Source organism: Pseudophryne corroboree, chromosome 9 (genome assembly GCF_028390025.1).
Source record: "Pseudophryne corroboree isolate aPseCor3 chromosome 9, aPseCor3.hap2, whole genome shotgun sequence".
NCBI classification, from domain to species: Eukaryota; Metazoa; Chordata; class Amphibia; order Anura; family Myobatrachidae; genus Pseudophryne; species Pseudophryne corroboree.
The window spans coordinates 166,332,412-166,358,672 of NC_086452.1; the positions used below are offsets into that span (position 1 = coordinate 166,332,412).

A 26,261-nucleotide genomic window follows, 5' to 3' on the forward strand; every position below is an offset into this window, starting at 1 on the left:
CTGCAGGGGAGAGCCAGGGGAGCTTCCCTCCAACGGAGCTGTGAGGGAAAATGGCGCCAGTGTGCTGAGGAGATAGGCTCCGCCCCTTTTTTGCGGACTTTTCTCCTGCTTTTTTATGGATTCTGGCAGGGGTTAAAATTCATCCATATAGCCCTGGGGGCTATATGTGATATATTTTCGCCAGCCAAGGTGTTTTTATTGCTGCTCAGGGCGCCCCCCCTAGCGCCCTGCACCCTCAGTGACCGAAGTGTGAAGTGTGCTGAGGAGCAATGGCGCACAGCTGCAGTGCTGTGCGCTACCTTGTTGAAGACAGGACGTCTTCTGCCGCCGATTTTCCGGACCTCTTCTGCCTTCTGGCTCTGTAAGGGGGCCGGCGGCGCGGCTCTGGGACCCATCCATGGCTGGGCCTGTGATCGTCCCTCTGGAGCTAATGTCCAGTAGCCTAAGAAGCCCAATCCACTCTGCACGCAGGTGAGTTCGCTTCTTCTCCCCTTAGTCCCTCGATGCAGTGAGCCTGTTGCCAGCAGGTCTCACTGAAAATAAAAAACCTAAACTAAAACTTTCACTAAGAAGCTCAGGAGAGCACCTAGTGTGCACCCTTCTCGTTCGGGCACAAAGATCTAACTGAGGCTTGGAGGAGGGTCATAGGGGGAGGAGCCAGTGCACACCAGATAGTCCTAAAGCTTTCTTTAGATGTGCCCAGTCTCCTGCGGAGCCGCTATTCCCCATGGTCCTTACGGAGTCCCCAGCATCCACTTAGGACGTTAGAGAAATTTTATTTTGCCCAGTTACTACTCCCTGTTGTCGACACGAATACTATGTTCTATGTCGGCCATAATGTTTCCTGATTAGATCCACAACATTGGCATTCAGTACATGTTCATACACATTCAGAACACATTAATGTCACTAGGGACCCTGATGTTCCTGGCAGATTATATATTATATATATATATATAGCATAGCACCTTGAAGAAAACGCCCTAGAGGCGTTGAAACGTCGGTTGTCACTATGCCAGTTTTGTTTTGTTGATTTGTATTTCAATACACACCTATTTGCTTTCAAAATCCGTGGAGTGCCGCCTGGTTCTTGTTGCAATATGGAGAGGAGCAGCAATCCATCCTAGAGAACTGGTATAGATAGATATATGTGTACATATGTGTATTTAAATGTGTACATTTATATTACAGTGAATGCTTCTCATGTGCTGGTCGCTCTGTTGATGAAGCTCTAGGTCAGCCGTGACAAGATGGTCTCGAATCCTCACGAGGAGTCCGAGTGTTTATTCTTCTCCCACCGTGGATAGAATAAAGTGAATGTCTACCCCTGGTCTACACGGGGCCCTGTCACCAAGGATCGTATACAGGAAGCTCAGTTATATTTTTAATTATATGCTTTGATGATATTTGCATTACATACGCATGGGGGTGTGCTTGTATTCAGAAATGGTCGGTTACCTTGTTATCCGATATAATTACTAGAGATGAGCGCCGGAAATTTTTCGGGTTTTGTGTTTTGGTTTTGGGTTCGGTTCCGCGGCCGTGTTTTGGGTTCGACCGCGTTTTGGCAAAACCTCACCGAATTTTTTTTGTCGGATTCGGGTGTGTTTTGGATTCTGTGTTTTTTTCAAAAAACCCTAAAAAACAGCTTAAATCATAGAATTTGGGGGTCATTTTGATCCCAAAGTATTATTAACCTCAAAAACCATAATTTACACTCATTTTCAGTCTATTCTGAATACCTCACACCTCACAATATTATTTTTAGTCCTAAAATTTGCACCGAGGTCGCTGTGTGAGTAAGATAAGCGACCCTAGTGGCCGACACAAACACCAGGCCCATCTAGGAGTGGCACTGCAGTGTCACGCAGGATGTCCCTTCCAAAAAACCCTCCCCAAACAGCACATGACGCAAAGAAAAAAAGAGGCGCAATGAGGTAGCTGTGTGAGTAAGATAAGCGACCCTAGTGGCCGACACAAACACCGGGCCCATCTAGGAGTGGCACTGCAGTGTCACGCAGGATGTCCCTTCAAAAAAACCCTCCCCAAACAGCACATGACGCAAAGAAAAAAAGAGGCGCAATGAGGTAGCTGACTGTGTGAGTAAGATAAGCGACCCTAGTGGCCGACACAAACACCGGGCCCATCTAGGAGTGGCACTGCAGTGTCACGCAGGATGTCCCTTCCAAAAAACCCTCCCCAAACAGCACATGACGCAAAGAAAAAAAGAGGCGCGATGAGGTAGCTGACTGTGTGAGTAAGATAAGCGACCCTAGTGGCCGACACAAACACCGGGCCCATCTAGGAGTGGCACTGCAGTGTCACGCAGGATGGCCCTTCCAAAAAACCCTCCCCAAACAGCACATGACGCAAAGAAAAAAAGAGGCGCAATGAGGTAGCTGACTGTGTGAGTAAGATAAGCGACCCTAGTGGCCGACACAAACACCGGGCCCATCTAGGAGTGGCACTGCAGTGTCACGCAGGATGGCCCTTCCAAAAAACCCTCCCCAAACAGCACATGACGCAAAGAAAAAAAGAGGCGCAATGAGGTAGCTGACTGTGTGAGTAAGATAAGCGACCCTAGTGGCCGACACAAACACCGGGCCCATCTAGGAGTGGCACTGCAGTGTCACGCAGGATGGCCCTTCCAAAAAACCCTCCCCAAACAGCACATGACGCAAAGAAAAAGAAAAGAAAAAAGAGGTGCAAGATGGAATTGTCCTTGGGCCCTCCCACCCACCCTTATGTTGTATAAACAGGACATGCACACTTTAACCAACCCATCATTTCAGTGACAGGGTCTGCCACACGACTGTGACTGATATGACGGGTTGGTTTGGACCCCCCCCAAAAAAGAAGCAATTAATCTCTCCTTGCACAAACTGGCTCTACAGAGGCAAGATGTCCACCTCATCATCATCCTCCGATATATCACCGTGTACATCCCCCTCCTCACAGATTATCAATTCGTCCCCACTGGAATCCACCATCTCAGCTCCCTGTGTACTTTGTGGAGGCAATTGCTGCTGGTCAATGTCTCCGCGGAGGAATTGATTATAATTCATTTTAATGAACATCATCTTCTCCACATTTTCTGGATGTAACCTCGTACGCCGATTGCTGACAAGGTGAGCGGCGGCACTAAACACTCTTTCGGAGTACACACTTGTGGGAGGGCAACTTAGGTAGAATAAAGCCAGTTTGTGCAAGGGCCTCCAAATTGCCTCTTTTTCCTGCCAGTATAAGTACGGACTGTGTGACGTGCCTACTTGGATGCGGTCACTCATATAATCCTCCACCATTCTTTCAATGTTGAGAGAATCATATGCAGTGACAGTAGACGACATGTCCGTAATCGTTGTCAGGTCCTTCAGTCCGGACCAGATGTCAGCATCAGCAGTCGCTCCAGACTGCCCTGCATCACCGCCAGCGGGTGGGCTCGGAATTCTGAGCCTTTTCCTCGCACCCCCAGTTGCGGGAGAATGTGAAGGAGGAGATGTTGACAGGTCGCGTTCCGCTTGACTTGACAATTTTCTCACCAGCAGGTCTTTCAACCCCAGCAGACTTGTGTCTGCCGGAAAGAGAGATCCAAGGTAGGTTTTAAATCTAGGATCGAACACGGCGGCCAAAATGTAGTGCTCTGATTTCAACAGATTGACCACCCGTGAATCCTTGTTAAGCGAATTAAGGGCTCCATCCACAAGTCCCACATGCCTAGCGGAATCGCTCCGTGTTAGCTCCTCCTTCAATGTCTCCAGCTTCTTCTGCAAAAGCCTGATGAGGGGAATGACCTGACTCAGGCTGGCAGTGTCTGAACTGACTTCACGTGTGGCAAGTTCAAAGGGCATCAGAACCTTGCACAACATTGAAATCATTCTCCACTGCACTTGAGACAGGTGCATTCCACCTCCTATATCGTGCTCAATTGTATAGGCTTGAATGGCCTTTTGCTGCTCCTCCAACCTCTGAAGCATATAGAGGGTTGAATTCCACCTCGTTACCACTTCTTGCTTCAGATGATGGCAGGGCAGGTTCAGTAGTTTTTGGTGGTGCTCCAGTCTTCTGTACGTGGTGCCTGTACGCCGAAAGTGTCCCGCAATTCTTCTGGCCACCGACAGCATCTCTTGCACGCCCCTGTCGTTTTTTAAAAAATTCTGCACCACCAAATTCAAGGTATGTGCAAAACATGGGACGTGCTGGAATTTGCCCATATTTAATGCACACACAATATTGCTGGCGTTGTCCGATGCCACAAATCCACAGGAGAGTCCAATTGGGGTAAGCCATTCTGCGATGATCTTCCTCAGTTGCCGTAAGAGGTTTTTAGCTGTGTGCGTATTCTGGAAAGCGGTGATACAAAGCGTAGCCTGCCTAGGAAAGAGTTGGCGTTTGCGAGATGCTGCTACTGGTGCCGCCGCTGCTGTTCTTGCGGCGGGAGTCCATACATCTACCCAGTGGGCTGTCACAGTCATATAGTCCTGACCCTGCCCTGCTCCACTTGTCCACATGTCCGTGGTTAAGTGGACATTGGGTACAACTGCATTTTTCAGGACACTGGTGAGTCTTTTTCTGACGTCCGTGTACATTCTCGGTATCGCCTACCTACAGAAGTGGAACCTAGATGGTATTTGGTAACGGGGGCACACTGCCTCAATAAATTGTCTAGTTCCCTGTGAACTAACGGCGGATACCGGACGCACGTCTAACACCAACATAGTTGTCAAGGACTCAGTTATCCGCTTTGCAGCAGGATGACTGCTGTGATATTTCATCTTCCTCGCAAAGGACTGTTGGACAGTCAATTGCTTACTGGAAGTAGTACAAGTGGGCTTACGACTTCCCCTCTGGGATGACCATCGACTCCCAGCAGCAACAACAGCAGCGCCAGCAGCAGTAGGCGTTACACGCAAGGATGCATCGGAGGAATCCCAGGCAGGAGAGGACTCGTCAGAATTGCCAGTGACATGGCCTGCAGGACTATTGGCATTCCTGGGGAAGGAGGAAATTGACACTGAGGGAGTTGGTGGGGTGGTTTGCGTGAGCTTGGTTACAAGAGGAAGGGATTTACTGGTCAGTGGACTGCTTCCGCTGTCGCCCAAAGTTTTTGAACTTGTCACTGACTTATTATGAATGCGCTGCAGGTGACGTATAAGGGAGGATGTTCCGAGGTGGTTAACGTCCTTACCCCTACTTATTACAGCTTGACAAAGGGAACACACGGCTTGACAAATGTTGTCCGCATTTCTGGTGAAATACTTCCACACCGAAGAGCTGATTTTTTTGGTATTTTCACCAGGCATGTCAACGGCCATATTCCTCCCACGGACAACAGGTGTCTCCCCGGGTGCCTGACTTAAACAAACCACCTCACCATCAGAATCCTCCTGGTCAATTTCCTCCCCAGCGCCAGCAACACCCATATCCTCCTCATCCTGGTGTACTTCAACACTGACATCTTCAATCTGACTATCAGGAACTGGACTGCGGGTGCTCCTTCCAGCACTTGCAGGGGGCGTGCAAATGGTGGAAGGCGCATGCTCTTCACGTCCAGTGTTGGGAAGGTCAGGCATCGCAACCGACACAATTGGACTCTCCTTGTGGATTTGGGATTTCGAAGAACGCACAGTTCTTTGCGGTGCTTTTGCCAGCTTGAGTCTTTTCAGTTTTCTAGCGAGAGGCTGAGTGCTTCCATCCTCATGTGAAGCTGAACCACTAGCCATGAACATAGGCCAGGGCCTCAGCCGTTCCTTGCCACTCCGTGTGGTAAATGGCATATTGGCAAGTTTACGCTTCTCCTCCGACAATTTTATTTTAGGTTTTGGAGTCCTTTTTTTACTGATATTTGGTGTTTTGGATTTGACATGCTCTGTACTATGACATTGGGCATCGGCCTTGGCAGACGACGTTGCTGGCATTTCATCGTCTCGGCCATGACTAGTGGCAGCAGCTTCAGCACGAGGTGGAAGTGGATCTTGATCTTTCCCTAATTTTGGAACCTCAACATTTTTGTTCTCCATATTTTAATAGGCACAACTAAAAGGCACCTCAGGTAAACAATGGAGATGGATGGATACTAGTATACAATTATGGATGGACTGCCGAGTGCCGACACAGAGGTAGCTACAGCCGTGGACTATTGTACTGTACTGTGTCTGCTGCTAATATAGACTGGATGATAATGAGATGTAGTATGTATGTATAAAGAAGAAAGAAAAAAAAACCACGGGTAGGTGGTATACAATTATGGATGGACTGCCGAGTGCCGACACAGAGGTAGCTACAGCCGTGGACTACCGTACTGTGTCTGCTGCTAATATAGACTGGTTGATAATGAGATGTAGTATGTATAAAGAAGAAAGAAAAAAAAAACCACGGGTAGGTGGTATACAATTATGGACGGACTGCCGAGTGCCGACACAGAGGTAGCTACAGCCGTGGACTACCGTACTGTACTGTGTCTGCTGCTAATATAGACTGGATGATAATGAGATGTAGTATGTATAAAGAAAAAAAAAACCACGGGTAGGTGGTATACAATTATGGACGGACTGCCGAGTGCCGACACAGAGGTAGCTACAGCCGTGGACTACCGTACTGTACTGTGTCTGCTGCTAATATAGACTGGTTGATAAAGAGATGTAGTATGTATGTATAAAGAAGAAAAAAAAACCACGGGTAGGTGGTATACAATTATGGATGGACTGCCGAGTGCCGACACAGAGGTAGCTACAGCCGTGGACTACTGTACTGTGTCTGCTGCTAATATAGACTGGTTAATAAAGAGATGTAGTATGTATGTATAAAGAAGAAAGAAAAAAAAACCACGGGTAGGTGGTATACAATTATGGACGGACTGCCGAGTGCCGACACAGAGGTAGCTACAGCCGTGGACTACCGTACTGTACTGTGTCTGCTGCTAATATAGACTGGTTGATAAAGAGATGTAGTATGTATGTATAAAGAAGAAAGAAAAAAAAACCACGGGTAGGTGGTATACAATTATGGATGGACTGCCGAGTGCCGACACAGAGGTAGCTACAGCCATGGACTACTGTACTGTGTCTGCTGCTAATATAGACTGGTTGATAAAGAGATGTAGTATGTATGTATAAAGAAGAAAGAAAAAAAAACCACGGGTAGGTGGTATACAATTATGGACGGACTGCCGAGTGCCGACACAGAGGTAGCTACAGCCGTGGACTACCGTACTGTACTGTGTCTGCTGCTAATATAGACTGGTTGATAAAGAGATGTAGTATGTATGTATAAAGAAGAAAGAAAAAAAAACCACGGGTAGGTGGTATACAATTATGGATGGACTGCCGAGTGCCGACACAGAGGTAGCTACAGCCGTGGACTACTGTACTGTGTCTGCTGCTAATATAGACTGGTTGATAAAGAGATGTAGTATGTATGTATAAAGAAGAAAGAAAAAAAACCACGGGTAGGTGGTATACAATTATGGATGGACTGCCGAGTGCCGACACAGAGGTAGCTACAGCCGTGAACTACCGTACTGTGTCTGCTGCGACTGGATGATAAATAATGATATAAAAAATATATATATATCACTACTGCAGCCGGACAGGTATATATTATATAATGACGGACCTGCTGGACACTGTCTGTCAGCAGAATGAGTTTTTTATAGAATAAAAAAAAAAACACCACACAAGTCACACGACGAGTGTTTAACTTTTTCAGGCAATCACAATATAGTATACTACTAACTATACTGGTGGTCAGTGTGGTCAGGTCACTGGTCAGTCACACTGGCAGTGGCACTCCTGCAGCAAAAGTGTGCACTGTTTAATTTTAATAATATGTACTCCTGGCTCCTGCTATAACCTATAACTGGCACTGCTCCCCAGTCTCCCCCACAATTATAAGCTGTGTGAGCACAGTCAGATATATACATAGATGATGCAGCACACTGGGCTGAGCAGTGCACACAGATATGGTATGTGACTGAGTCACTGTGTATCGTTTTTTTCAGGCAGAGAACGGATTATATTAAATAAAACTGCACTGTCTGGTGGTCACTGTGGTCAGTCACTACTAAACTCTGCACTCTCTACAGTACTCCTAAGCTCCAGTAAATCAAGTGTCTCTGTCTCAAATCAATCTCACTCTCTCTCTTCTAATCTAAATGGAGAGGACGCCAGCCACGTCCTCTCCCTATCAATCTCAATGCACGTGTGAAAATGGCGGCGACGCGCGGCTCCTTATATAAAATCCGAGTCTCGCGAGAATCCGACAGCGTCATGATGACGTTCGGGCGCGCTCGGGTTAACCGAGCAAGGCGGGAAGATCCGAGTCGCTCGGACCCGTGAAAAAAAACATGAAGTTCGGGCGGGTTCGGATTCCGAGGAACCGAACCCGCTCATCTCTAATAATTACCCTGGGGAGAAATAGGATATTCCTTGGGTCTTATCTACAACATTGCAGCTTGCTGCCGTGCGACTACAAGAGGTATGCACTGACTCCGAGAAATACAGGAGTATCTTCCCTATGAAGGTATAATCTGTTTGGGAGATGACTTGGTTAAGTTGATCTCGGCAGATACCACTGGTAAGTCTACCTTCTTATGTTATGTTCCATCACAATGGTTGGTGACGCATTTTTTGTGGGATGCAGTCATTTTGACTGGTTGGATACCGTTTTTATTCCCCTTCTTTGTAGGTAGAGGGAGGTGAAAAGGTAAGAGGTCTGCAGCCTTTTCAACTTCGCAGAACCTGATGTCGTCCTCTGTTTCTACCACATCCACCGCAGGTCGCTGGATCTCTCTTGCTGGAGCCCACACCGGGGGGAACTCGTCTAATACTCTTCAGTCAGTCCTGGAATGGACTTGACACAGTGGGGTATATTTACAAAGATTCGTGTTTTTGCCGTTTTGAAGGGTGTTTGAACTCGAATGGTATCGGGTGCATTTTACTGCAACTTTTTTAATCCTGATACGATCATTCACTAAGCTGCCGACTTTTCCCAATGCGTTTTTTTCCGATGTCGATGTGATTCGTAATGTTAGGCAGTGTTTTACGGGAGTGATGAGTAAAACACTGCCTGACAAAACCCAAGGAATCCCGGCCGGATCTGTGAGATCCGTGCAGGGCTTCATTGTGTACCTTAAAAAGGTGTTTAAAGATGTAAAAAAACTGAAAAAAAATTGCGTGGGGTCCCCCCTCCTAAGCATAACCAGCCTCGGGCTCTTTGAGCCGGTCCTGGTTGACAAAATATGGGGGGGGAAATGACAGGGGTTCCCCCATATTTCATCAACCAGCACCGGGCTCTGCGCCTGGTCCTGGTTCCAAAAATACGGGGGACAAAAAGCGTAGGGGTCCCCCGTATTTTTGAAACCAGCACCGGGCTCCAGGGTCCCCCCCCCCTGACTCCTGTCAAAGAGGGTCCCTTTAGCCAATCAGGGTGCGCCACGTCGTGGCACTCTCCTGATTGGCTGTGTGCTCCTGTAGTGTCTGTGAGGCAGCACACGGCACAGATACAATGTAGCGCCTATGCGCTCCATTGTAGCCAATGGTGGGAACTTTGCGGTCAGTGGTGAGGTTACTTTCTGTCAACCGCTGACCGCAAAGTTCCAACCATTGGCTACAATGGAGCGCATAGGCGCTACATTGTATCTGTGCCGTGTGCTGCCTCACACACACTACAGGAGCACACAGCCAATCAGTAGAGTGCCACGACGTGGCGCTCCCTGATTGGCTGAAGGGACCCTCTTTGACAGGAGTCAGGGGGGGTCCTGGCAGTCGGGGAAAGGGGTCCCATGTGTAAACATGGGACCCCTTTCAGTGCGTGGTCGGGTTCCCGTTTTTTTGTTTTGCCAAGTACGTGGATTATACTTTGGACACAATCTACACTGGATTATGTGAGTATAATTTTCTTCACAGGTCCCCCAAGGATTCTACATGGAGAAGAGGACCGAGCCTCATGGGAACATAGGTAAGTATGTATGTATGTATGTAGGTAGGTGTGCATGTATGTAATAAACTTATACTTTCACGGTGTGTGTGTCCTGTATTTTTTGGGGTATTTTTTTAGTCGTGGTACTACAGGTACCAGCGGGCTAGGTTTTCAACCGCATGCTGGTACTTGTGGTTCTCCAAGTACCAGCTTGCGGGGAGGCTTGCTGGGACTTGTAGTACTGCTACTAAAAACAATATTCACATTTTTTACACATGGCTATCAGCCCCCCATCCACCGCCCTTGGATGGGGGGGGACAGCCTCGGGCTTCACCCCTGGCCCTTGGGTGGCTGGAGGGGGGGACCCCTTGATTTAAGGGGTTCCCACTCCTCCAGGGTACCCCGGCCAGGGGTGACTAGTTGGGTATGTAATGCCAGGGCCGCAGGGACCAGTATAAAAGTGTCCCCCGGCTGTGGCATTATGTACCTGGCTAGTGGAGCCCGGTGCTGGTTTCAAAAATACGGGGGACCCCTACGCTTTTTGTCCCCCGTATTTTTGGAACCAGGACCAGGCGCAGAGCCCGGTGCTGGTTGATGAAATATGGGGGAACCCCTGTAATTTTTTTCCCCATATTTGGTCAACCAGGACCGGCTCAAAGAACCCGAGGCTGGTTATGCTTAGGAGGGGGGACACCACGCAATTTTTTTTATGTTTTAACACTAAACAGACCCTTTCCCATAGATAACCATGCACAGATCTCACTGATCCGTGCATGGTTATCCAAACTCGACTGGAAAAAGCAGGTCTATTTTTTTTGCTGCTTTTTTTAACGATTCGAAAAAAAACAGACCCACACTTGAGCACTCAGAGACTAACACCCAAATACGAAAGAATAGTGAATGCCCGTATTGTATGAAATAACAGCCGTGTTTGACCGATGGTCTATTCATTCGTATTTCTGAACTTTGCTAATCAAACCATTACGAATAGTCCAAACACTGCTGAGATTGGTGCTTAGTGAATTCCCGGATTTGGGACTTAGAAAAAAAAACACAAATCGGACAAACTCGAAATCTTAGTAAATATTGGCCCGTGAGTTAAGAATAGAGTCCAAAGGGGGACATACTTGAGTTTTCCAAATGATTCCCCTCACTGAGTTTTTAAATAGCTCTTACCGATTCTCCTCTGGAGAGGTAGTATGCGACGCCATACAAGAGTTGGGTCAGGATCGGCCTTTGTCCTGCTGTCCCTGTCAAAAAAAAAAAAAAAGCTTTTTCGTGCTTCTGAGCCCGGACAGCTCGGTCAGAACAATCCCAAAAAAGATTTCTACTCAAGAAGTTGAAATACAAGATGGAATCTCTCAGGGCTGGGATCTCCAACCTGTAAGAGAAGAAAAAGAGTTTAAATGCGGTGTCATCCGCATTAAGCTTACCTGGTTTTGCTATTCAGGATTGTCATTGCCATTTCACCAGGGTGATGGTAGTATGATGGTTTCCTTCTATAGTAAGAGCCATTATTTTTCTGTACTGGGACGCTCTCCTGACTACGGCGAGGTTAAGAAACAAATGGTACAATTCGTTGTTTCTCTCTGACAGTTCTTCAACACAAAGAATCGCTGTTGATACCAACGACGCAGAGGTCGGAGTTGGGAATAAGTGTAGATAGTGATCGGTTAAGAGTTTGTTTTTTCCTGTGGAGAGAGATCTGATGATCCAGAGTCGGATCAGGTTTGCAACAGTGTAAACCCGTCGATACCTTCCGTTGATGCGGAAGATGGTTGCGGCTTACGAGGCCATTCGGTGAGCAGGTCAAATGCCAGAGTTGTTTTGCGGGACCAGTTGGACATATGGTCCGGGTCTTACCTGCACATGCACCGGAAAATAATAAGATTTTACTTACCGGTAAATCTATTTCTCGTAGTCCGTAGGGGATGCTGGGGACTCCGTAAGGACCATGGGGAATAGACGGGCTCCGCAGGAGACAGGGCACTTTAAGAAAGAATTTGGATTCTGGTGTGTTCTGGCTCCTCCCTCTATGTCCCTACTCCAGACCTCAGTTAGAGAAACTGTGCCCGGAAGAGCTGACAGTACAAGGAAAGAATCCAGGGCAAGACTCATACCAGTCACACCAATCATACCGAATCACTCGTGATAAATTTACCCAGTTAACAGTATAAACAACAACGGAGCATCAGATCAACCCTGATGCAACCAAACATAACCCTTATTTAAGCAATAACTATATACAAGTATTGCAGAAGAAGTCCGCACTTGGGCCCTCATTCCGAGTTGTTTGCTCGCAAGCTGCTTTTAGCAGCTTTGCACACGCTAAGCCGCCGCCTACTGGGAGTGAATCTTAGCATAGTAAAATTGCGAACGAAAGATTAGCAGAATTGAGAATAGACACTTCTTAGCAGTTTCTAAGTAGCTCCACACTTACTCGGCAACTGCGATCAGTTCAGTCAGTTTCGTTCCTGGTTTGATGTCACAAACACTCCCAGCGTTCGCCCAGACACTCCCCCATTTCTTCAGACACTCCCTCGTTTTTCCCAGAAACGGCAGCGTTTTTTCACACACACCCATAAAACGGCCAGTTTCCGCCCAGAAACACCCACTTCCTGTCAATCACATTACGATCACCAGAACGAAGAAAAAACCTCGTAATGCCATGAGTAAAATTCCTAACTGCATAGCAAATTTACTTGCCACAGTCGCAGTGCGAACATTGCGCATGCGCAATTAGCGGAAAATCGCTGCGATGCGAAGAAAATTACCGAGCGAACAACTCGGAATGACCACCTTGGGACGGGCGCCCAGCATCCACTACGAACTACGAGAAATAGATTTACCGGTAAGTAAAATCTTATTTTCTCTAACGTCGTAGTGGATGCTGGGGACTCCGTAAGGACCATGGGGATTATACCAAAGCTCCCAAACGGGCGGGAGAGTGCGGATGACTCTGCAGCACCGAATGAGCCAACACAAGGTCCTCCTCAGCCAGGGTATCAAACTTGTAGAACTTTGCAAAGGTGTTTGAACCTGACCAAGTAGCTGCTCGGCAAAGCTGTAATGCCGAGACCCCTCGGGCAGCCGCCCAAGAAGAGCCCACCTTTCTTGTGGAGTGGGCTTTTACAGATTTTGGAAGCGGCAATCCAGCCGTAGAATGAGCCTGCTGAATCGTGTTACAGATCCAGCGAGCAATAGTTTGCTTTGAAGCAGGAGCACCCAGCTTGTTGGATGCATACAGGATAAACAGCGACTCAGTTTTCCTGACTCTAGCCGTTCTGGCTACATAAACCTTCAAAGACCTGACCACATCTAGTAACTCGGAATCCTCCAAGTCCCGAGTAGCCACAGGCACCACAATAGGTTGGTTCATATGAAAAGATGACACCACTTTTGGCAGAAATTGTGGACGGATCCGCAATTCTGCCCTGTCCATATGGAATACCAGATAGGGGCTTTTATGTGACAAAGCCGCTAATTTTGACACACGCCTAGCCGAAGCCAAGGCTAGTAGCATGACCACCTTCCACGTGAGATATTTTAACTCCACCGTTTTGAGTGGCTCAAACCAGTGTGACTTCAGGAAACTCAACACCACGTTAAGATCCCAAGGTGCCACTGGAGGCACAAAAGGGGGCTGAATATGCAGCACTCCCTTTACAAACGTCTGAACTTCAGGAAGAGAAGCCAGTTCTTTTTGAAAGAAAATGGATAGGGCTGAAATCTGGACCTTAATGGAACCCAATTTCAGGCCCAAGGTCACTCCCGACTGTAGGAAGTGAAGGAAACGGCCCAGCTGGAATTCCTCCGTAGGGGCATACCTGACCTCACACCAAGCAACATATTTTCGCCATATACGGTGATAATGTTTAGCCGTTACGTCCTTCCTAGCCTTTATCAGCATAGGAATAACCTCATCCGGAATGCCTTTTTCTGCTAGGATCCAGCGTTCAACCGCCATGCCGTCAAACGCAGCCGCTGTAAGTCTTGGAACAGACAGGGCCCCTGTTGCAACAAGTTCTGTCTTAGAGGCAGAGGCCACGGGTCCTCTGTGAGCATTTCTTGCAGATCTGGATACCAAGTCCTTCTTGGCCAATCCGGAACAATGAGTATTGTTCTCACTCCTCTTTTTCTTATGATTCTCAGCACCTTGGGTATGAGAGGAAGAGGAGGGAATACATAGACCGACTGGAACACCCACGGTGTCACTAGTGCGTCTACAGCTATCGCCTGAGGGTCTCTTGACCTGGCGCAATACCTCTGTAGCTTTTTGTTGAGGCGGGATGCCATCATGTCCACCTTTGGCAGTTCCCACGACTTGCAATCTGCGTGAAGACTTCTTGATGAAGTCCCCACTCTCCCGGGTGGAGGTCGTGCCTGCTGAGGAAGTCTGCTTCCCAGTTGTCCACTCCTGGAATGAACACTGCCGACAGCGCTCTTACGTGATTCTCCGCCCAGCAAAGAATTCTGGTAGCTTCCGCCATTGCCACCCTGCTCCTTGTGCCGCCTTGGTGGTTTACATGAGCCACTGCGGTGATGTTGTCTGACTGAATCAGAACCGGTTGGTCGCGAAGCAGGGTCTCCGCTTGACGTAGGGCGTTGTATATGGCCCTTAGTTCCAGGATATTGATGTGAAGGCAAGTCTCCTGACTTGACCACAGACCTTGGAAGTTTTTTCCCTGTGTGACTGCCCCCCACCCTCGGAGGCTTGCATCCGTGGTCACCAGGACCTAGTCCTGAATGCCGAATCTGCGGCCCTCGAGAAGGTGAGCACTCTGCAGCCACCACAGGAGAGACACCCTGGCCCTGGGGGATAGGGTGATCAGCCGATGCATCTGTAGATGTGATCCGGACCACTTGTCCAACAGATCCCATTGAAAGGTCCTCGCATGGAACCTGCCGAAGGGAATGGCCTCGTATGATGCCACCATCTTTCCCAGGACTCGCGTGCAGTGATGCACCGACACCTGTTTTGGTTTTAATAGGTCTCTGACCAGTGTCATGAGCTCCTGAGCCTTCTCCATGGGGAGATAAACCCTCTTCTGGTCTGTGTCCAGAATCATGCCCAGGAAGGGCAGACAAGTCGTAGGAATCAGCTGCGCATTTGGAATATTTAGAATCCAGCCGTGCTGTTGTAACACCTCCCGAGAGCGTGCTACGCTGATCAGCAACTGCTCTCTGGACCTCGCCTTTATGAGGAGATCATCCAAGTATGGGATAATTGTGACCCCTTGCTTCCGCAGGAGCACCATCATCTCCGCCATTACCTTGGTAAATATTCTCGGTGCCGTGGAGAGACCAAACGGCAACGTCTGGAATTGCTAATGACAATCCTGTACCACAAATCTGAGGTACGCCTGATGAGGTGGATAAATGGGGACATGAAGGTATGCCTCCTTTATGTCCAGAGACACCATAAAATTCCCCCCTTCCAGGCTTGCGATGACCGCTCTGAGCGATTCCATCTTGAACTTGAACCTTTTCAGGTATATGTTCAGGGATTTTAAATTCAATATGGGTCTGACCGAACCGTCCGGTTTCGGTACCACAAACATGGTCGAATAGTAACCCCTTCCCTGTTGAAGGAGGGGAACCTTTACCACCACCTGCTGAAGATACAATTTGTGAATTGCAGCTAACACTACTGTATTTCCCTCTCTAAGGGGGAAGCTGGCAGGGCCGATTTGAGGTAACGGTGAGGGGGCATCTCTTCGAATTCCAGCTTGTATCCCTGAGACACAATCTCTATAGCTTAGGGATCCACCTGGGAGTGTACCCACTTGTGCCTGAAATTTTGGAGACGCGCCCCCACCGGGCCTAGCTCCGCCTGTGGAGCCCCAGCGTCATGCGGTGGATTTAGTGGAAGCCGGGGAGGACTACTGTTCCTGGGAACTAGCTGTATTGTGCAGCTTCTTTCCTCTACCCCTGCCTCTGGCAAGAAAGGACGCACCTCGTACTTTCTTGCCTTTTTGTGATCGAAAGGACTGCATTTGATAATACGGTGTCTTCTTAGGTTGTGAGGGAATATATGGCAAAAAATTTGACTTTCCAGCCGTAGCTGTGGAGACCAGGTCCGAGAGACTGTCCCCAAACAATTCCTCACCCTTGTAAGGTAAAACCTCCATGTGCCTTTTTGAGTCGGCATCGCCTGTCCATTGCCGAGTCCACAGTACCCTTCTGGCAGAAATCGACATTGCATTTATTCTAGAGCCCAGTAGGCTAATGTCTCTTTGAGCATCTCTCATATATAGGACAGCGTCTTTTATATGCCCCAGGGTCAGCACTATAGTATCCTTGTCCAAGGTATCCAGTTCCTCAGATAAGGTATCTGTCCATGCTGCTACAGCACTACACATCCAGGCCGACGCAATCGCCGGCCTTAGTAGGGTACCTGAATGTGTATAAATGGACTTCAGGATACCCTCCTGCTTTCTATCCGCAGCATCTTTTGGGGTGGCCGTATCCTGTGACGGTAGGGCTACCCTCTTGGATAAGCGTGTTAAAGCTTTGTCTACCCTAGGGGAGGATTCCCAGCGTAACCTGTCCGTTGGCGGGAAAGGATACGCCATAAGCATCCGTTTGGAAATCTGCAGTTTTCTATCTGGAGATTCCCAAGCTTTTTCACATAACTCATTTAATTCATGTGAAGGGGGAAAGGTCACCTCTTGTCTTTTTTCCCCATACATATAAACCCTCTTGTCAGGGACTGGGGTTTCCTCTGTTATGTGCAACACATCCTTCATTGCTATAATCATGTAACGGATAGCTTTAGCCATTTAATCCTATAACTTTGCATCATCGCCATCGATGGAGTCAGAATCCGTGTCGACATCTGTGTAAACAATTTGGGATAGTGAGCGCTTCTGAGACCCTGACGGCCTCTGCGACATAGGATCAGGCATGGGCTGAGACCCCGGCTGTCCCAAGGCTTCAGCTTTATCCAACCTTTTATGCAAGGAAGTAACATTATCATTTAAAACCTTCCACATATCCATCCAATCGGGTGTCGGCGCCGTCGGCGGCGACCCCACATTCATTTGCTCCCGCTCTGCTTCCACATAGCCTTCCTCGTCAAACATGCCGAAACAAGCGTACCGACACACCACACACACAGGGGATGCTCTTTTTGAAGACAGTTCTGCTGGGGTCCAATTAGTACCATGGGGATGTACCAAAGCTCCCAGTACGGGCTGGATAGTGCGGATGTTCCTGCAAAACTGATTGACCGAATTTAAGGTCATCAGCGGCCAAGGTGTCAAACTTGTAGAACTTAGCAAACGTATTTGCCCCTGACTAAGTAGCTGCTCGGCAAAGCTGTAGAGCCGAGACACCCCGGGCAGCCGCCCTGGAAGAACCCACTTTCCTAGTTGAGTGGGCCTTAACCAAATTCAGTACCGGCAATCCTGCCATGGAATAAGCATGCTGAATCGTACATCTGATCCATCATGCAATTGTCTGCTTAGAAGCAGGACACCCAATCTTGTTGGGATCATACAGGATAAACAATGCATCTGTTTTCCTAATACGAGCTGTCCTCGTAACGTAAATCTTCAAAGCTCTGACCACGTCTAAGAACTTTGAAGAAGCAGAGGTATCAGTAGCCACTGGCACCACAATAGGTTGGTTAATATGGAATGAAGACACAACCTTTGGAAGAAAGTGCTGACGAGTTCTCAGTTCAGCCCTATCTTCATGAAAGATCAAATAGGGGCTCTTGTGAGACAAGGCCCCCAACTCAGACACCCGCCTCGCGGATGCCAAGGTCAACAGCATGACCACTTTCCAAGTGAGAAACTTTAACTCAACCTCTTGCAGAGGCTCAAACCAATCCGACTGAAGGAATTGCAACACAACGTTAAGGTCCCATGGTGCCGTAGGAGGCACGAATTTTGGTTGGATGTGCAGAACCCCCTTCAGGAACTTCTGAACTTCAGGAAGGGAAGCCAATTGTTTCTGAAAGAAAATGGACAAGGCCGAAATTTGGACCTTGATAGACCCAATCTTAAACCTGCATCCACACCAGCCTGTAGAAATAGGAGAAGACATCCTAATTGAAACTCCACCGTTGGAGAATTCCTGGATTCACACCAAGATACATATTTTTCCAAATACGATGGTAAAGTCTAGACGTTACTCCTTTGCTGGCCTGAATAAGTGTGGGAATGACCTTGTTGGGAATGCCCTTTCGGGCTAGGATCTGGCGCTCAACAGCCATGCCGTCAAACGTAGCCGCGGTAAGTCTTGATAAACAAACGGCCCCTGCAGAAGCAGGTCCTTGCGAAGAGGAAAAGGCTGAGGATCTTCTATCAGTAACTCCTGAAGATCTGGATACCAAGCCCTCCTTGGCCAGTCTGGGGCAATGAGGATCGCCAGAACCATTATTCTTCTTATGATCTTGAGAATCTTTGGTATTAGCGGAAGTGGAGGGAACACATACACCGACTGGAACACCCACTGGGTTACCAGTGCATCCACTGTTATTGCTTGTGGGTCTTTCGACCTGGAACAATATTTCTGAAGCTTCTTGTTGAGACGAGATACCATCATGTCTACTTGAGGAACGCCCCAACGATTTTCTACCTCCGCAAAGACCTCTTGGTGGAGGCCCCATTCCCCTGGGTGGAGATTGTGTCTGCTGAGGAAGTCCGCTTTCCAGTTGTCCACTACCGGAATGAAGATTACTGACAGAGCTTGTGCGTGTCTTTCTGCCCAGAGGAGTATTCTTGTTACCTCTGCCATTGCCGCTCTGCTTTTTGTTCTGCCCTGGCGGTTTATGTAAGCCACTGCTGTTACATTGTCTGACTGGATCTGTATGGGACGATCTTGAAGAAGATGCGCCGCTTGTAGAAGACCGTTGTAAGTGGCTCTCAACTCCAGAATGTTTATGTGAAGAAGTGTTTCTTGACTTGACCATCTTCCTTGGAAGCTTTCCCCTTCCGTGACTGCTCCCCAACCTCGGATACTTGCATCCGTGGTCACTAGGATCCAGGCTTGAATCCCGAACCTGCGTCCCTCTAGGAGGTGAGAACTGTGTAGCCACCACAGGAGCGAAATTCTGGCTTTCGTCGACAGAATTATTCTCTGGTGCATGTGTAGATGCGATCCGGACCATTTGTCCAGTAGATCCCCCTGGAACACCCTCGCATGGAATCGGCAATACTGTAGAGCCTCGTAAGACGCTACCATCTTCCCCAGCAGGCGGATGCACTGATGAATCGACACACGTGCTGGTTTCAAAATTTGTTTGACCATTGTCTGGATTTCCAGAACCTTTTCCACCGGTAGAAATACTTTCTGTACCTCGGTGTCCAGTATCATTCCCAGAAATGACAATCTCATCGTCGGTTCCAACTGTGATTTTGGAAAGTTTATGATCCAACCATGTTTCTGAAGTACTGTCAGGGATAGTGCAATGCTCTGCACTAACTTTTCCTTGGATTGTCTAGGTAAGGAAATATGTTGACTCCTTTCTTGCGAAGGAGAACCATCATCTCTGCCATCATCTTGGTGAACACTCTCGGTGCTGTGGAGAGCCCGAATGGCAATGTCTGGAACTGATAGTGACAGTCCTGAAACGCAAACCTCAGGTATGTTTGATGTGGAGGGTAAATGGGAACATGCAGATAAGCATCCTTGATGTCCACCGACACCATGAATTCCTTCTCCTCCAAACTGGAGATCACTGCTCTTAGAGACTCCATCTTGAATTTGAATCTTTTTAGATAAAGATTCAACGGTTTTAGGTTTAAAATCGGTCTGACCGAGCCGTCCGGTTTCGGTACCACAAACAGGCTTGAATAAAATCCCTTTCCCCGTTGTAACAATGGGACTATGGTGATTACCTTGTCCTGACGTAATTTTTGTATCTCTTCCGTTATTTTCTGTCTTGTACAGAAGCTGGTAAGGCTGATTTAAAAAATCTGCATGGGGGAGATCCTGAAACTCCAACTTGTAACCTTGAGATACTATTTGCAATATCCAGGGATCCAGTTCTAATTGTATCCAGATCTGGCTGAAGAGTTTCAGACTCGCCCCCACTTGAACGGACTCCCGCAGGGGAGCTCCAGCGTCATGCTGTGGTTTTTGCAGAAGCAACGGCTGACTTCTGCTCCTGAGATCCTGATGCTGGTGAAGGTTTCTTACCTCTTCCGTGCCCTCTCCCTGCGAGGAAGCGGGTACCCGTGGCCTTTTTGTACTTGTTGGGCCGAAAGGACTGCATCGGATGAGCAGAGTATGTCTTCTTTGCAGGTGCTGCTGCATGAGGAATAATAGCTGACTTACCTGAGGTAACTGTTGAAATCCAGGTCCCCAAAAAGCGCCTCACCCGTATAGGGGAGAACGTCAATATTCTTTTTAGATTCTGCATCTGCATTCCACTGGCGAATCCACAGTGCTCTGTGAGCCGAACCTGCCATAGCTGAGGATTTTGAACAGAATAAACCAATATCCTTCATGGCTTCCGCCATGTAACCTGCAAAATCCTTTATGTGACCGAGAGTTAAGACCACATTATCCCTATCAACTGTGTCTAGATTATCTAGCAAGTTTTCTGACCATTTTACTATAGCAATTCCCACCCAGGCGCATGCAAGGGTGGGCCTGAGTACTGCTCCATTAGCCATATAAAGGGATTTTAAAGTTGTCTCCATTTTACGGTCAGCCGGCTCCTTTAAGGAAGCCGACCCAGGGACAGGTAGAATATATACGTTATGGTAAGAACTTACCGTTGATAACGGTATTTCTCCTATGTCCACAGGTTTCCACAGGATAACATTGGGATATGATGGAGCGACAGCGGATTGGCACCAAACGATCACAAGCTTTCAGTCCTCCCAGGATGCAACGGGCTCGTCCATATATCCCCGCCCACTGACTCAGGCAAATCAGTTGTATTCCAAAGCATTTAGGCAGGAGCATTATGTAGAACCCTATTCAGGCGAAAAACACACATGCACACTCTCCCATGCAAGAGGGAAGAGTTTAGTGAGTATACAGATTCTCAAATCAGGTGCGTCAGGGTGGGATCCCTGTGAAAACCTGTGGACATAGGAGAAATACCGTTATCAACGGTAAGTTCTTACCATAACGTATATTTCTCCAGCAGGGTCCACAGGTTATCCACAGGATAACATTGGGACTTCCCAAAGCAATTTTTTTTGGTGGGGACGCTCCTGATTAATAGGAGAACCTTACCCGCGAATTGTGCATCATGAGAGGCAAAGATATCCCAGGCATAATGTCTGATTGAATGTGTTTATTGGAAGCCATGTGGCTGCCTTACATATCTGTTCTGCTCAAGCACAATATTGTGCTACCCATGATAGACCTTCCTTACATGTAGCGTGAGCAGAGACATTAGCCGGGACAGGGAGATCAACTTAAGAATATGCTTCTGTTTAGTAGCAGGCCATCTCTTGTGAAAACCATAGAGGATGAAAAGAGAATTTGTCTTTTTAATGGCACTGGTACGATTCATGTAGATACTTAATGCCCAGACTACGTCCAGCGACGCATCTCCCGCAGAAAATCCTGATTCCTGAAAAACCGGGACCATAATATCTTCATTAAGGTGGAATATAGTTCACCCCTTAGGAAGATACCCAGACCTAGTTCTGAGAACTACTTTATCTGGATAACATCAGAAAAGGAGATCAGCATGACAGTGCTCCTAAATCTGACACTCTTCTAGCTGATGCCATAGTCAGCCAAACAACAACTTTTTAGCTGTCAACCATTTAAAATCCACTTCACTTAGTGGTTTAAACAGAGCAACTTGACAGGCTTTGAGGTCTAGATTTAGATTCCCTGACCCTGTAGTAGGAAAAAGGGAGGGTTAAATGCACAGCATTCCCTGGGAAAAACTGCGCACATCCTGCAATTTGGCATTTTTCTTTCGGAACCCTACAGTCATTGCTGACACTTGTATTTCCAAAGAAGCCACTGCTAAACCTTTATCTATTCCTGTTTAAAGGAATGCTAAAAACCTGGAAACTCTGCTTTCAGGTCCATACTTCTTCCTATTCCACCAATGAATATAAGCTTGCCATATTTGTTGATAAATATGAGTCAAGGAAGTTTTTCCTTGCTCTGAGCATTTGTGAGAATCCTCTGGACCTCAGTATATAGATTTCAAAAGCCACGCCATCTAACAGTTGATCCAGATATCTATGATAATCAAGGACCTGTTTTAGTCTGGGCGTAGAGGAATCAGAAAAGGTATTCAACATTTTCTGCGGATCCGAGTACCAACGCCTTCTGGGCCAAGACGGGGCTTGTTAGAATCCCGGCATCTTAGTTGTATTTTCCTCACTATCCTGAGTAGCAGGATGATTTGAGAAACACATAAGAGAAATAAAAATCCCATTAAAAAGACATCCACAAAGATCACTTCCTTTGTTTCTGACCTGATTATGGCTTTTGTTGTTCAGATGGGACACCATGAGAATTATCTCTGGCCAAGCCCATTTGTCTACCCGAGTCTGAAACGAATTTTAGGGTGCAAAGCCCATTCATTTACCTGAATGGCATGTCAGACTGAGAAATCAGCTCTTCAGTTTAGGACTCCCGGAACAAACCCTGCAGACAAGGCTGGAAGATGGAGTTCTGCAGACTTTAGTATGTGATTTACCTCCTTTCTTGCTATTTATCTGCGTATTCCTCTCTGAAAGATGAGGTACACTACTGCCATTTCCTTATCCTTGCAGATCTGGACCGATCTTCCTTTAGGAATGTCCAGTGCCTGAATCAGAACCCAGTATATGGCCCGAAATGCTAACAGATTTATTAGCAGGCACCTTTCTTCTATGGTCCATAATCCCCGGAATCATAATTTTCCGGACAATGGCCCCCATAGCCGTGAAGACTTGCATTTTTTGTCAGGATTTCACCACCTGATATCCAAAAGAAAAAGATATCCTCTGATCTAGAGGGAATGTCTGTAGCCCCCAGGTTACTCGCTTTCTTACCTTTTTTTTGCCAGTACCACATACTTGTTTGTGTACTGTCGATCTGGCCCACCTATACCACCTGGTATTCACAGATGGTCTTGCTCTCAGAGAATTTAACCATGTACAACACTGCTTAACTTCCAACATCAATTGTTAACACCATCAAACCCATGATTCGCAATGCTGCGTGAATTGATATTGTTTGATATTGTAACAACTCTCCTAGCTTTGCCTTGGATATCTTGTTCCGAGGTAACTACTTTCTGCAAACTTGAATTCAGTATAGCCCCACCGTGAGTTATGTTACGGAACCAGAGATGATCCCATTTATGAACCACCCGTGCCTCTGCAGACAAGTTATTTGTATGTTGTAGATGACACAGAACCTTTCCTCTATTTGTGTCAGGATAAGAAGGTGGTCAAGGTATGGCAATTTTCTTAACCTCTACTAACGGAGATAAATTGGTATAATCATTTTGGTAAATACTCTGGGGCTGTGGCTAATCCAAAGGGTAAGGCCTAACTGAATTTTTGCTGAAGGATGGTAAACCTTGAGATAACACTGATGGACAGTGTTATAGGAGCCTGAAGGTAAAATTCCTGACTTATCCAGGAATACCATGTATTATATTGGCACCTCACCCAACTATGGAGTTGCCTCCACGTGAACAGTGTTACCCAAATTTCTCTGTTTTTGAAATTGATAATGGGGTAATTGTTTTTGACCCAGGTGGGAATAAACCCCCCATTGTGCATGGGTTACTGGAATGACTATTCCTGACAAAACATTTTCTGAATTTCTTCATGCAAATCCCTCGCCTACGCCTCTACCCGAGACGGGCTGAAACCGAATATCTTTTAGGAGAATGGTTCCAGAAGGGAAAGTATAACCTTAGAGATACCGCTTCTTGCACCAAGGCATCTATTTGTAGACTGCTCTCAAATCTATGCAAACTGAAGAAGTCGGCCCCTTATCCTTCTGGAATCCGCCAGAAGGAGACCCGCACCATCATACTGATGGCCTCTGGTTTGGAAGCTGGCCTCTGGTTGCCTTTGCTTCTTTGCCTTACCAAACTTATTGTATTAAGGCTGTTACGTTCCTTTATGACCAACAAGTCCGAACCGGACCCCTACATTTGGGGTTATATGTGGAAGGACACCTGACCTTCTTGGAGTCTGTTTCTGACTCCGGAATAACTGTTAACTCCTTCCCAAACAGAAACCTCCAGCCAAGGCAAAGTTTCCAGAACCTTCTTAGATTCTGAATCAGCTTCCCATGTATGTGCACCAAGCTGCTCTCGAGCAACTATTGTTATGCTGATGCCCTAGAACATTAGTGTCCATATGAGATATATGGGCTTCTTACTCCCTTGCAGGCGCTGAAATCTTGTCTTCCAGTACCTCCGCCCAATGTACCTACAGCACCTGTTATTTCAAGGTGGTCTCCCCTCCTAGAATTAACCAGGCCCAACACTGCTTAGCTTCCAAAATCTAGTGAGCTTGGGCCTATCCAGTGTGGCGTAGCTGTAGATTGCAAGGTGAAGTCATGGCTGGCCTTATGACTGCCCCAGACAAAGACAATATGGTCTTATTCTTTTGACGACAGAGGCCCTATAGATTTTTGCATTATCAATGACATGCATATCTATTTTGGGAGGTACTTTCTATTTTAAACAGTCCCTAGCTGGAAAAAGATATTGGAATCTCATTTACCGGGCATTCTATTTTATTGGGTGTAACCCAAACCTTTTTCCTGAATTCTGCCCTCGTGAAGAGGCTCTTTTGGGACGTTTAAACACAAGTGCCTTATTTTTTAGCCCAGGCTCTGCTGCCTCTATTGAAAGACTAGCCTTTTTTGCTCTTCATTTATTCAGCTTATTTATTCAACTGATATCTTTACCTGTTCTTCGTATGCTGAAGTAGAGTATATTGAGCTTTCATCGTCTGATGATTATCATGTGTAGCCTGTGAAGTCGATGATTTATTTACATTCGGTTCATCAGCTTGTCTTACTGGAGACGCTGTTGGGGATATACCACAAGCAGTGAGCAGCATGTGTTAATAATGTAAGAATTAACATTTCAGCTAAACTGTACAAGGTCTGTGCAAACATCGCCTCAATGGGTCTAACTATACCTGAAGTAGATCAGAAATGTATTATGCTAAACAGCAAATCATTTTTACACATAACCATCCTGTACCAGATCATAGAGGATAATACAGTTTTTGCCAAACAACAACATATGAGTGTTTCTGTCAGTGTATGCCGCTTTTAGACATGATAAATCTCAACTCATTCACAGTGTGCTACACAATTTGTGACTGTAACCACTTTTTGCCAAAGTGATATGTGTGACCATCCCCATGCACCTGCATTGAGGATCAACCAACAATCATTTATAGCATCAGCATCACACTAGCAGTCAGTCATATGTTATACATATATATATATATATATATATATACTCCAAGAAACAGAGGCACTCCCGGACTTTAACACACACATCAGACAGTGCAAAACAAACAGTGCTTAAATACCTGAACTTACAGGTCTCCAGGTCATGCTGCAGGATAGGCAGTTGCTATAGCTAGAATGTAAATGGATACATCGCCTAAATACAGTAACCCCATATGGCCTTAATGAGACATTGAATCTTAGCTGCTTTCTATAAAGCAGTTTAAGTGGGGTCCTGTTATTACAGTTAGAGGTTTAGGACAGTATTGTCACACAGCATGACAGGATTAGGATAAACAAAACTTCCCCTGTTATGAAAGGCACATGATTTTGAAAAAAAACCTTGTTGAGGCATATCTTTTTAGGGATTACCTTCTGGCAGGGCTTTGCTATAAGAGTCTGTGAAATAGACACATTTAAGAGTAAGTTTTAGGAACAGTATATATGCTGTACTTGGCCCTGAGGACGGGGGTTCACCCCGAAACATGTCGGCCTATATGGTCTAAATAAATGACCTAAACTCTTTATCAAGAGCCTGTTTGAGTGCCGCCTTCTTCCAACAAATCTACATAGTGGCTATTGTCACCAGGAGGGCACAGCAGCAATTACAACACTAAGGTACAAGGGAGTGCCGGGCCAATTTGCTATTCATCTATATATATATATATATATATATATATATATATATACAAAATAGAGAATTCAGCACTCACCATAGCAAGCTCACTTGTCCTCACAACATCAATAAATAAATGATGGGGGTTTAGTTGGTGAATTGGCCAATGCACGGAAGCCTGCATACCGATTTTCAAGGTACCCCACCTTCATGCAGGTCCTACACTATCACAAAGCCTAAAGAATTAAAACCTGGCAACTGTATCACATATAATATAACTGCAAATATGCCCACTAGGTTTAATGTATGCCTGCCACATATC

At 46.8% G+C, this 26,261-nt stretch overlaps 1 long non-coding RNA gene across 1 annotated transcript in view; it reads right to left on the bottom strand.

Annotated features, from left to right (window-relative positions):
- The window catches only part of LOC134956847 (uncharacterized), a 78,400-nt gene that overhangs the window by 12,016 nt on the left and 40,123 nt on the right, over nt 1-26,261 (bottom strand). Inside the window, exon 2 of the long non-coding RNA XR_010186230.1 lies at nt 24,769-24,889. This is a non-coding gene — a long non-coding RNA (uncharacterized LOC134956847). The remainder of the gene's footprint in view (nt 1-24,768; nt 24,890-26,261) is intronic.